Raw genomic sequence first — 13,819 nt, 5'->3', positions numbered from 1 at the left:
GGCAGAACAGGAGCCATCTTGCAAGTCCATCAGTTAAGGAACTGATATGAAAAATTTGAGGTTTATTCAGTTCTAATGATTAAATTATGTCATTTTCATAATTGATTGAAGTTTACATGTTTTCTCCCATATGGAGAAAGTGTGTGTGTGTATGTGTGCATGTATGTGTGCATGTGTGTGTGTGTGTGTGTATTAAATGTGAAAGTAGAACTGACTTGTAGGGAGAAAGTAGGTTTAAAAGAGGCAGAAGTGGTGATGAAACAATAGAAGGAAATGTGAATGTAACAAAGACATAGTATCTGATGATTTCTCTACTATCGTGAAACAAAGGAACCATAGAAATGTGGATGGAGGTGTAGAGTATGAGAGTGATATATGTCTGGGAATTTCAACGTGAAACTCAATATACTATATACTCCTTTTGAGATTTATTTATTTTATGTGTATGAGTGTTTTGCCTGTATGTGTGTCTATATAACCACAATGTGCCTTGTGCAGGCAGAGGTCAGAAGATAGTGTTTAATTCCCTGGAAGTAGGCCTACCCCATATTTATGAGTCATATGTGAGTGCTGCAAAACAAACCCAGGTAACCTGTAAGAACAAGAGCTTTTATCAGTTGAATCATCTCTCTAGACCCTATCCTATCTACTGTTAAATAAACAAAAACATAACAAGCAAGAGTTCTAGGAAAAAAAACTAAAATCATGCATTATCATTCTAATACAGGTCTATCAGGTCATTCTTATAATTCTATCAGTTCTAACACAGGTCCTGTGACTACTTGTTATCATTAGAGAGAGGAATACAATTTTCATATTTTCAATTGACACCTTGTCGTTCTTTTATATACTCATATAAGTAGATTTGGATAATATTTGATATATTAATTTTAACTTAATGAATATATCTTTCCAAAAGAGATGTTATTTTGCCATAACAGCTAATGATGATTTCACCAATATTGTATAGAAATAATGTGGTCAGGAGCATGGGAGGGTGGGAGCGAGAGGGAACTGGGATTGATATGTAAAATAATATTGTTTCCAATTTAAATAAAATTTATAAAAAAAGAAATAATGTGGTCAGCTAGAAGATAATTTACATATTTACATAAATTAATTACATTGAAGCAGAGCTTACTATGGGTCTTACTTCACCAGTCCTAATAATTTTTATTGATTATTGTTCTCTATTCCCTTTGATTATGTAATTTCTTTACCACAATAAAATTTACAAGTAGTTTTACAGAACCAATAGTTGTTGGTTTTTAATTTTTCCTTAGGTGTTCAAGCACACAGCAGATTACATGAATCATATGGTAAAAATGATGGATGAATCTAGATTTAGTTGCTATAAAAGGTTTCCTTCCATAATCCCACCTACTTCTCTCTAGAAGATAAGACTACTAAGATGCAGAAAGAACTAAATGCTTTGCAGTATGGTCCTAGGAATATCAAAAGTAAAGACTATCAGTCAATAGTGTTGCATTTACTTCCAAGGACAGGTGTGTGTCTTATGAGTAAAGGAAAGAAGTGGTCAAATGTAGCTCTGATGGTAGCTGTGTTGGATAGCATAGTTGGCATCTGTGGGGCACATGAGAATACCTGGGCTGTATAACTTGCTCACAATAAACGAAAATAAAATTATGGATTGATGAACCATGACTTGCTAGAGAATGTCATATCTTCTATACAATTATTAGAACATTAAACACAGGTAATTCATCACTGATGCAGCTCCTTTCTTGCAACTGATGTCTCATAGGCAGTCTTTTGAACACCAAGCATAAAAAAATGGAGGCCTAATGCAATGAGACTCAAGGAACTCAGCCAATAGCTTGAGACATCCTTGTGCTTTATTTTGGTTTTCCCATTCTATGTATCATTTGACTTATTAATAAAGTCATAGGCTAAGGAATATAGCTGTTATTTTGTGTTATTTGATAAATTTTTTTGTTCATTCTATAACTTTGATCCATCAGATTTGTTCATTATAATATATTGTTGATTACTGAATAGACTAATGGGCTGTGGAACAATCCTGTTCTACACTATGAATATGTATTACTCTCATTTACTAATAAAAAGCCAATTGCCCTATAGTTGGGCAGGAAGAGATTGAATGTGACAGCCAGACTAGGAGAATTTTGGGAAGAGGAAGGGCAGAGTCCGAGAGTTTCTGGCAGAAGCAGAGGGAGCAAGATATGGATGTGCCATGTTAATAAAGGTACTGTTACATGGCAGAGTATAAATAAGGAGTTTGTGTTAACTTAAATTGTAAGAGCTATTTAGTAATAAGCCTGAGCTATTGGATGAGCATTTATAAATAATACTAAGTCTCTGTGTGATAATTTGGAAGCAGCTGGCAGGTCAGGGAACAGGTAAAAGAGAGAGTAAAACTGCACACTACACTCATGTCTATATATATACCCCATATATTACCATTTTGAGGTGTATTAAAACAAAACATTTAGTGACTGAGATCTACAAGCCACTTGAGCATCTGAAAGGGAAATTGTGGTTTTGAAATTATTTTCTTGACCATGTGAGTTCTTATGTGGTTTGGTATACTGGTTCTTAAATGTCAATACAAACAATATTTTAGATAATTAGTAATGTGACTATGAAAAGAGCTTCTGTCAATGTACCTAAGGAGTATTTATAGTAACATGGGTAGTTGGGGAACAGCTGGAGCAAGGATGACCAACTACTTTAGTTATTTGTAACAAAATAGCTTATGCAAACAAATTAAAGCAATGACTTGTTTATTTATTCTCATAGTTTCAGAAGGTTTGTCTGAATTAAAAGGAGGACATCACATAATGGAGGCTAAGAAGAAGGTTTTAAAAAAAAGGAGATAGGTACATGCCAGATGTAAGACACTCCCAAATACCTGAATTTAAGGATCTCCTTCCTCCTACTAGACTTCACTTTCTAAAGCTTCCAGAGCTTTACCATAGTTGAGAACATAGGCTTTATGCATAAGCCTAGAAAGGGAATTTCATATTCAAACCATCACAGATATTAACAATGTAAATTATATAAAAAGAATTTAAAAAAAAGAAAATGGAACAAAACATGCCTAGAGGTTAATATGTAAAGTGAAGTCACAATGATCAATTATGACTAAAATGTCTAATTCAAGATCTTTAAAATGCATGCATAGAATTGCACGAAAATAGTGTTTACTAACTACACTAATATGAGTTGAGGAATCCAAAGAGAGTTATTGATCCAAACAAAATGTAAATCAGATATTTTTCAGAGTTTTTTTTCTTTTTGTAGACTTCGCTGTTAGTAAGATACATGGAATATGATATTCATTTGAATCTTCAGAAATACTGTACAGCTCCTTATCTCAGCATATCTGGTAAGAACATGATCAACTTCATAGATATATTGAATTTGCAAAATGGCAGAATTATCTCCAACTACATCCTCTTAAATTTTCATGCAAACTCCCTATAGCTTTCATCTTGTATTTCTTTCATTCATTCACTCATCTGAAATTCAATATACTTTGAAGATAAAGATAGGTAATGAGATTTGGTATGGTTATCAAATGTAATTATCCAGGTACAATATATTGCATTGACCAAAGGAGTAAGAGTTACTTGAAAATAGTACTAAAGTCACCTTGCAATCTATTTGTAAAATTGAAAGTATTTGCACTGCATAATAGTAAGGAGTTAAAATTTAAATGTTATTTTTGCCATTATTTCTTTAGCTACTCAAGTCAATATTGCTTTACTGAATACGGGATGTATTGAAAACATGGATACTAGTAGAGGTAGCTATAAGGATTCTTTCCTCTTCCCATGTGATATTTTGGATTATCTTTAGAAAATGTATGCAGACTTGTTTCAGAGAGATGATTTTATATTTACATTATAATTATTTTATGAAATATTATAATTCACTGTTTGCAAATGGCATAATGTCATTGAATCTCAGACAAGTCAACATTTGGCAAGAGTTTTGGCGATTTTATATTATCTCATACAAGCTTATAAAATCTTTACATTTTGTCCAATGCAGAGATATTAATTTTAACTGAAAATTTCTGTACCATAGATATCATCAGTAAGTCCGTCAATTTTCTTAAAACAGCCACATACAAAATAACAGGTACCCTGTAGCACCTGCTTTAAAGTTTTCTCTGAATTTCAGGAAAAACTTTTGCGTGAATACAGTTTCCAGGTATGAGTCACAGTTTATGCACTAGTCCTGATTGACAGAGCTCCAAAAATGTCACCTGCTCTAAGCTGTTCACTGAGGAATGTAGGAGCCATAATTGTATCTCTAATGCCAAAATAATCCTGAAGGCAGGATTTCCCAAGCATTTCACATCATAAGACACAAAATATGATAAGGTGTTTGTAACACTCAGGTGAAAATGGACCTGACTGTCCATGCCTGGAGGTGACCCTTCTCACCTGATTGTCTCACATGCTGAAATGAACATCCTCACAGCAAGAATGTCCAACTCAGTAATTTATCAATTTGATATTAATAACACACTCACATGAAGGAAAGATGAATAAATAACTTATTATTTTAAAGAGATACATCCTGATATGCATCATAGGCCAGGATGGACCAGATCAAGCTGTCCCCTTCCCGAGCCTACCTGCATTAGGTTTTGGTAGGAAACAGAAACTTAGAGGGATTTTCAGAAGCTTCAGTCATCTGGAAGAGTCCTCAAGTGGACTGCTTGGCTGTTCCAGATTTTAAGCTGCCTTCTCCATAAACCCAACAAGTTTTACAATGGGGCACTGTCCTCCATTTCCCAAGTGAGCCCAGTAGCCTTTTGATCTTACTACACTGCTCTTCTATAAACAGTGTAGCTTTTTTGGTGGGTTCATGTGCCTTCTTACATGTGCCCAAACCTAGGAAGGGTGTCAGGGTTCTCTGAAAAACGTGTTCCTCCTTTAACTGAGCCATACAGACAGCTCGATTTCCTGTGGTGGGGATCATTGCATCTGCTGGTCTGCCATCCATCACATTTGACTCTCGATACTGAGTCTACTGAGTCTGTCTCTCTCACTGCTTCTCTTTGCTGCTCACCTACGATGTTGTTTTCTTATCTGTATCATGCTTTCTTTTGGGTCACAAACAAGATCCCAAATCATGTCAGGGAGACTTATTATTAGTTATAAATGCTCAAACTTATATTAGGCTTGTTTCACATTAGCTCTTATAACTTAATATGTTTTTCTTCATCTACGTTTTGCCTCAGAGCTTTTTACCTTTCTTTCTTTCTTTCTTTCTTTCTTTCTTTCTTTCTTTCATTCTTTCTTTCTCCCTTCCTTTCTTTCTTCCTTCCTTCCTTCCTTCCTTCCTTCCTTCCTTCCTTCCTTTCTATATGTCCTACTTTTCCTGCTTCTAGTGTCTGTCTGGCTAACAGCTGTCTGGCATCTGGCTCTGGGCATGTCCCTCTTCTCTCATTGTTTTTATCATTCTCCTCTATTTTTTCTCTGTCTGTCAGCCCTGCCTACCTCTTGGCAGTCCAGGTTTTTATTGGACCAATCAGGTGCCTTAGGCAAGCAATGTGAAACAAATGTAACACATCTTTACAGCATAAATAAATATAACACATCTTTGCCTAGTTAAAATAATAATCCATAACACTTTTCTTTCTTTCTGTAATATAGTTTGGCTTCAGTAAAAATTTGATAATCACTCTCAATGCCAGAGAATAGCATGTTTGTCTCCCAAATTCTAACTGACCTTATTGACTTCTGTCAATTCACTAGCAAATGGTCCTAAATCCCTTTTACCTCTTTACTCTGTTGCCATATACATACAAGCTGAAAATCTTCCTAAGGCCTACCATAATCTTAAGTTCCAGCTTCTCTATTGCTTTGATTTAGACACAGATGACATGGCATCTTCCCAAACAAATCCTCCAATATGATCAATTCGAACTAAATCTCCTCCCCAGCCTCCTTAGCCACCAACCCCCTCCTATACTCTCACCACCAACTCCTTCCTCTCTAAGTGCTGTCACCTTCCTTGCCAACACCCCAACAACCATGAGCACTGCTGCCTCTCTAATCAGCACCAGGGGATCACACTGGGTTGTGAACTGATGGACTTCATCCCCTCAAGTGTTTGCTTCTCTTTGGCCTCTCAACATTCATTTCCCCTTTTCTTTTTCTGATCTTTCTTAAGTAGAAAACACATCTTGGCTCCTTCCCAAATGACCTCACTAATGTTATCAGGGTATTTAGGTATCTTACCAAGGCATATAATCTCACCTGGCAGAATGATCTCTATGTCTTTCATTTTTCTACCCTTAACCCAGAAGAGAGAGTCTGGACATGTTCATGAAGATGATGTCCACTGTACTAATGGTGACTTCCCCTTGGGGATAATTGCTATTCCTCATATTTATCCCCACTGGAACTGTTAAAACCAATGCATAAAATCAGTCCTCTGGCAGGGCAGCCTGGAGCAAAAATGAATTTCTGCTAATTGGCAGTGCTCCAAAATCCCTCCTGTGAAGTAGTCAATTTTGACAAGTTAAGAGAGGTTAGTTATATAGAGGCCAGATGAAAATCTTGTCAAGATCCTCACCTAGATTACAGAGACTCATCTTTACTGAGGTAGACACAAACGCTCAAGAGAGCATGCTTGTTCTCAATACTCACGTTTTCTCTCAGCCCCTGACATCAGAAGAAAACTAAAGAGGCTGGATGGTAGCCCACAAACTTCTCATAGAGATCTATTGAGTATATCATTTAAGGTGTTTAATTGAGGAGAGGAGCAGAAAAAAGCCAGAAAAGGCCTTCTGTGTAGTCAAAAATACAAGCTTCAAGAAGACAGGGAAGGAATGAACCACACATGAGCCCCACTTTAAGTGTGGTAATGCCAGCCACGGGGCGAAGAACTACCCTTCACATCATCTACGTCCTGGCAAACTGTGGGAAGACAGACAGGACACTGGAAGGTCAGCTTTTCTTCCTTGACTTGTCAAGGTAGGTCCTCTACTGACCCTGTCACCAAAATCATTTTACAAAAAGATAAAGTTTGTAGGAGGAAGTCTGCATGCCGCCATTAAACATGTGACTTATTAGAGGCGCATACAGATGAGGTAATAAAAGGGCGGTTTACCACACCGCTAACCACACCCACTTTAGGCAGGACTAAAGACGTATACGGCTGGACGTAAAGACGTATACGTATGTAGGCGGAACTACGTCACTAGCCAGGCCCACTTTTGGGCATGACTAGGGGGTGTTATGGGGGAAGGTATGAAAGACAGCACACAGGAAGTCTCGGTCTCTTTTCCCGGAGTTCGGCTTCTGGTTCGGCAGTGGGAAAACTGCTTGTCTCGTCTGGGTTACTTGTTTGGTATCTTGTGAGTAATTTCTACAATAAATACTTAGTTTTACTTCTAGTAAGTGTCGCGTATTGTTACAGCGTCCCTTGGAGCCTACAAAAGTTTATTTTATTTTAAAGTCTGTTACCCACAAACTCTCAGGCCATACTGGGTACTTCTATATTTGATCATCCTCTCCATATCAGAATGGCAGCTAAGCTTCAAGAAGTCACTACTTGAATCGATTTGCTACATCCCTTCTGTGGTGAGCACTGACCTCAGTTAACAGGACCACTAAAACTTAAATTCTTATCCGGGTGTTGCTGGCACCCGCCCTTATTCCCAGCACTAGGGAGGCAGAGGCAGGCAGATGTCTGTGATTTGGAGACCAGCCTGGATTCCAGGACAGCCATCAAAGCCACAAAGAAACCCTGTCTCAAAAAAAAAAACAAAAAAAACAAAACAAAGCAAAACAAAAAACAAAACAAAACAAAAAAAAACTTAAATTCTTTCTCTTGCTTTCTACCCCTGAGGACACCTAATATGAGTTCTTTCTTTGCCTCCCTGATGGGAAGTCTTTCTTTTTACCACCCACCCAGGCAAAGCAGCAAGCATGGAAATTTCAAATATATTCTATCCAAACTAAATCTATACTTAATTCTACCTTTTTCCTGATCTGCAGTTGTCATTCAGAGATGTGTGGTAATCTCTAGATCCCTAGGGACATCCCCCTCCACTACATTTAAAGTGCTTGAACAATCAGGATATAACATAGATTTGGAACATTCAAAACTTAGAGACCACCTCATGGATAACTATTGTACATGACTCCCTAAACCTTCTCCACCAATATGGAAGTGACAACCTCTTGCTTCCTCTTTGCCTCTGCAGCTACTTCTTGTGGTGGCCATACCACTCTTAAACATGACCCTAAAATATACTCCGTGTAAACCCAAGACCATTTGTACCTCTTCCTCTATCACAGTGCTTCCCAACTCCCTGAAGACTTCCAGGAATTGACTGTTCAACAGTCATCCAGCCTTGCCCTTCATCTCTTATACTAATGTCTGAATTTCAAAACCCTTACTAGCCACAGAGGAGACCCTCTTCTGGTGTCACTCCAAGCTCTTTCATTGCATAAAAATATCCACCCCTGGTCTCTGATTCCCAACCTTATTAGTTCATCAGCTCACACTATACAGTGAAGGAGATCTATGTACTTTTCTTTAATACATAAACACACATACTCACGCACACACACCGCACACCACACTGGCAGTGGCTATCCACTCATGATTTGAGTCAGCCTGGCAACTTTGGTGGTTTCTGCAGACTTGACCAAAGGTAGATTATGTCGCAGTCCTTATCTATCTCAGCAGTCCTCCACTCAGATAAGAGACACTACCCAGGAATCTATCTTAGTCCTGCTAATCCCAAAACATCTCACCTCTATGACTTTAGTGTTCCCTTGACTTGGTGATTACCAAAAAGGAGGCACTGTCTCTCTCTGCATAGAGACTGTTACTATGTAAATCAATCTGGCCAGGTAAAGCAATGGATTAAAAAACCTAAATGCTGGGATGCAGAATCCAACCTATGGGAACTGAGTATGGTCTTCTGTGGGCTCTTGGCCTGTACCCATCCTTGGCCCTCTGATCTCTATCGTCCTCATAGCCATGATTGCCCCCCTCATTTTTTTTGGACTATTTCAAGAAAGAATGAATGAGCTGACTGGACAGTTAGTGAACCAGATGCTTCTGATGGAATTTCCTCATGCCTTCTAATATTGACTCTTGGCTTGAGGCCCCATTCTGGATTCTACTTTTTGACATCCCGTTTTAGATAGAAGTAGCTTGAGGATGACCATCATCCTCTTATCATCAACAAAGGGAATGTCATGTCACAAAATGGATCCCAAAATGCCAGTAATGAAGACAAAATTTTAGAGTGGCAGCCCATCTCCTACGTGAATCAGATTTTTCTAGGAAACAGAAGCCTAAAGCGTTTCTCAGAAGCCCTATTAATGGCTGGCAGAATGTTCCTAAGTGCAACTGTCATTCCCTCTTGTCTGAAAGAGTTCCCATGCTAACTACTTGGTTGTTCCAGCTTTTGAGCTGCTTGCCTCTTGCCAAACACCCATATAACAGAACAAGCTTTTATGACTCAGTACTGTCTTCCACTATCTGCACAGGTTTTGCTCTTTATACACTGATTTTCTTTCAATAGGATGGCTTTGTTTGATTATGTTTTGCTGCACTTATTTAGACACAAAGCTTTGTTTTCTCAAGTTGTTCTGTGAATGGGACTTAATGAGTGAATACCTTTTAATAAGCACAGAGAAAGAAGAGACAATAGAAGGCATTAAAGGATATAAGCAGTGTGAAGGCAAAAACACTGCTCTGTGACATCTTTGTCTTCATTTAATATGAACACGTGACATAAATTACTGTGGGTTGAAGTAAAAAGAAGGTTGGAAAAGATTGCAGGATCAAATCTATAATGGCTATTGTCATATCCTGACTTTTCTACAGAGTTGTATCTGTACCAAATTATCCATTCTGTCAATGAAGAGCTACAACTCCTAAACTTTGCATCTCCCATAAAAGCTAACACAGTGCCATTTTTGCATCATGAATTCACAAACTGGAGAACAAATAGAAACAAAGTTTAATGTTTCCCCACCACAAGAGTATATAAGTGGTGTGGACATGAGTGTTTGTGTGTTTACATGTGTGTCATTGTCTAAGTGTGAGAGTACTTATATATATCTTCACAGCATTCATTTACATGATTATGTCTTTTTCACATGAAATCATTGAGTTTCTAGAGAAAATAACATTTGACAGATATTTGTTATATTTTAGGGAGTTTAAGAATCTGTTCTGAGCCCTGGAAATAAACTGAAGTCAGGTACTTGACCTTGAGGTACCTACAGTCCACTGGAACTGACATCAAACACAAATACATTAAATAGAGGCTTGTACTGTGACTCCTACTAGGAATGTGGCCTTCCATTGCTGAGATTTACTGAGAGGACCTACCACAGTGAGAGGGTTCACTGATTTTCTCTGAGGAATTGATATTCAGATACTTGTGATCTTGATATTTTTGAGGCATTTTAAGTCAAAGTAGAAATATAAAAGTAATATACTGTGAATTTGAGTGATAATGTAGGGATAGAAATGTATTAATTGTTTACTAAAGTCTGAATATTATTCAGTGATAGACATAGCTATTCAATTCATGTGATATTAGTTTACATATACATACCAATATATATGATTTGTACTTTGTAATATTTACCTACTCATAATTTAAAATATGTTGAAATGTCTACCTGATTTTCTCCTATGGATTTATCAACATAAATAAAAATTACAGGCTATTTTATAGACATCACTTGTCTAAACTAAGTATAATTATATCAAAATTATATCCAAGTCCATTGGAATATTGAGTGTTTTTATCATTTCCATTTTTTTTGCTCCTGTTTATTCGTTGGTATAGTTGAGGAGACAAGGTGAATGAAGATTTTGATATAAGTGGGTATTCAGGGATTTAAAGATTACACTCCCAGTTATATGACTTAGATATTTTTGTCAGATAAATACAAGCTGCCCTCATAGAAATAATAGCCCATATTCATAAATGATAAATACTCAGCCTGCTAAAAGTATTGTCTTGTGATTCAAATATATATTTCCTCCCTCTGAGTGAAATGCCTAGTAAATTTAAAATATTTGCAGACAATGATAATTTACACAATGTGTTATTAGTCTAGTATTAATGAATACTTATCTACTTTTCTGGTCATACTGTAATTTTTCACTATGAAATCAGAAACAGCATGAATGTATCAAGGCAACTAATTGATACTTTCTACTTCCTTATATTGGAGTATATGCCATTTTCAAAATTTATGATGTTTAATGGCCCATGAATTAACTGCACACAACTCATGATCTGCCGATGGTGAGGTCAGCAGCCCACATGAGCTATTTGTTGACTAGCTCTGAGCAATCCTGTACTTTAATCACAGACATACTCTCCATCTTTTTAAAGGCATAATTGCTAAAACCCAGTTCTATGACTTTGATTTCTTGTTCTTCTGCTCATAAAATCTCTTGGATTTCTGTTTTAAATAAGCTTATGTCTCAAAGTACAGTATAAATACAATTGTTTTTGTGAATTTGTTTTGGATTCTTTAATAGGTTACAGTCACTGTCTCCATAATTTTCCACAGAAATAAATTCTTCATTCTTCAATTCATGTTCATTTTCTTTTACTTATTTTAATACTTCTGTGTGATTTTCTTTTCCTAAACTTCATATTTGTTTGTCATGGTTTTGTAATCAAATGTGCTAAATAAATATTCACTCAAAATTGTTTAACACCATCTTAGGAAAAGCTCCTATATGTGCTTTGGGTTACAAGCTCTAAAATGCATGCAAACTATTATCTCATCTATTATTTCAGTCCATGTTGTGAGTGACTGTGCTCCCTGCAAGCAATCACCTTTTTTTTTTTGAGTTCAGCATTGCCTCCTTGAAAGAAATTACCCTGGCAAAGTTTATTGACTATTTACACTCCCTCTTGAGGAGAAGGTATGGTCATTAGACTCTCTCCCCTGAGTATCTAAGGACTCCTAATCACCTGTTGGATGGAAATCTACCTATATGCCACATGACCTTGGAAAGGCGCTGGAATATGTAAGACAGGGGACACTAGGAAATAGGGGTTCCATCTATATGGTTTTGGGAAAGTTTTATCTGTGGTGAGCAAAACCTTTTCAAGTACAACCTACTGGGGAGTAGCATCCACACCCTTGCAAGTAACCCCTCAACTATGCCCTGTAAATAAGGCCAATAAACTCATTGGTTCCTCAGAATGAACATTAACAGAACTGAGCCTCTGTCACTGGAACCATAGGAGAGGATTCTGATTGTATGTCCTTCTGGAAGGAATTTTACCAACACTTGGTATAGATGACAGAATATGAAAAAGTAGAATGAGTTTAGTTTGATATGGGGAATCAAGAAAATGAAAATTGTGTGTGTGTGTGTGTGTAGGAGGGTTATGCAGTTGAAATTTTGACATAGTGGTTTGTCACTAAGGGTAGTGTCATGTACACAGACAGTGAATAGTGGGATTTGTAACTAAGATACAGAAACTTGGGCAGGGGTTACTGTTTAGGAAATTACTAGGATGGCTGTATTCTTCCATGTGCTATGGAGTAGCATGCCTATTTGGTGATGTTACCTGTCAAGGAGTGTGACAATGGTTTGAAAAAATCCTAAAGGGCATTACAAGCTCCAGAAGTAGTGGATTAAGGGTGGACTTATCAGCAGAGGCAGCATGGCTGCTATTATGGTTAATAAGAAATATACCTAAGGCCAAGAGGACAGCTGGGAAGGATAACAGAGAAGACAGAGAATTGCAGCAAGAAAGAGATATGAGGGTACTTGTATAAACACTGGCCTACTACTTACCAAGTAAAAATACAGGGAAATGGAAAGGCTAGAATGCTGATTTTTACAGCTAGGGGATCAAAGGGGAAAGAGGGCCTAGATAACACCAGTATGGAGAGTCCCTTCTGGAACTCCCAAACTTGGAACCCTTGGGAGAAATCATTTAACAATAAGGATGGGAGTAACATAGAGGTGACCACAGATGCCCCTCAAGTATGACTTTTAATACAGTGAATGTTGGTGAACAGGTACAGGGAGAAAACCATACATGTGAAACATACTAAACTCATTCTGGAGGTAGGTAATTATCCCTCCCAGGAGAATAATGTGTGCATCTAACATTAAGAAAGAATATTCTGAAGGTGGATTCCCTAGTAGGACATACCTGAAGACTACTGTTGGAGAATTCCAACTGAAGTTATGAGTGATAAAAGCAATAATGTCGGTGGAAGGGGTGGCTGTAAAGTTGAACACACCCCAAAGGGAAGTGAATATCAAACATTGCAGGTTTCCTGGGGATTAGGAAGAAATTACAGAAGCCATCCAGGAACTAGACGACTCCTGGAGAAGGCCTGGATCAAGGAGAGTTTAAAAAGGCAATGATTCCCATTCATGCAACTATGCCTAACTGGTGCAATAGATGGGTTATTTCCATGTGACTGTGGCTCTTGTTAATACCTTTTTTGGTGTTTACTTTTTAGATTGATGAATGATAAATACAAGACTCAGAGATAGATCTTGTGTTTCAAACTCCAAGATTAAGATCAGGAAAGCAAAGCAGCTAGTCCCTAGCTCTTACTCTTTTCAGACAGAAAAGGCGATCCTGGCTCTACCAAACCTCAGACTGCTGCCTCTCCTCAGCATGGCTGGAGAATCCTGAGACTTAGTGTCTTCTTATCCTCAGTGTAGTTGGAGAATGAATCCTTCCTATTCTTGATGTGGCTGGAGAATGAATGCCTGATACTCACCACTGAAGACCCTGTTCCTATCTTTTATATCCTTCTAGTGCTGGGATTAAAGGCGTGTG

The sequence above is a fragment of the Mesocricetus auratus genome, unplaced genomic scaffold, assembly GCF_017639785.1.
Source record: "Mesocricetus auratus isolate SY011 unplaced genomic scaffold, BCM_Maur_2.0 Super-Scaffold_100691, whole genome shotgun sequence".
Lineage (NCBI taxonomy): Eukaryota > Metazoa > Chordata > Mammalia > Rodentia > Cricetidae > Mesocricetus > Mesocricetus auratus.
The sequence above is the reverse complement of the archived record's forward strand: the minus strand, read 5'-3'. Positions refer to the sequence as shown.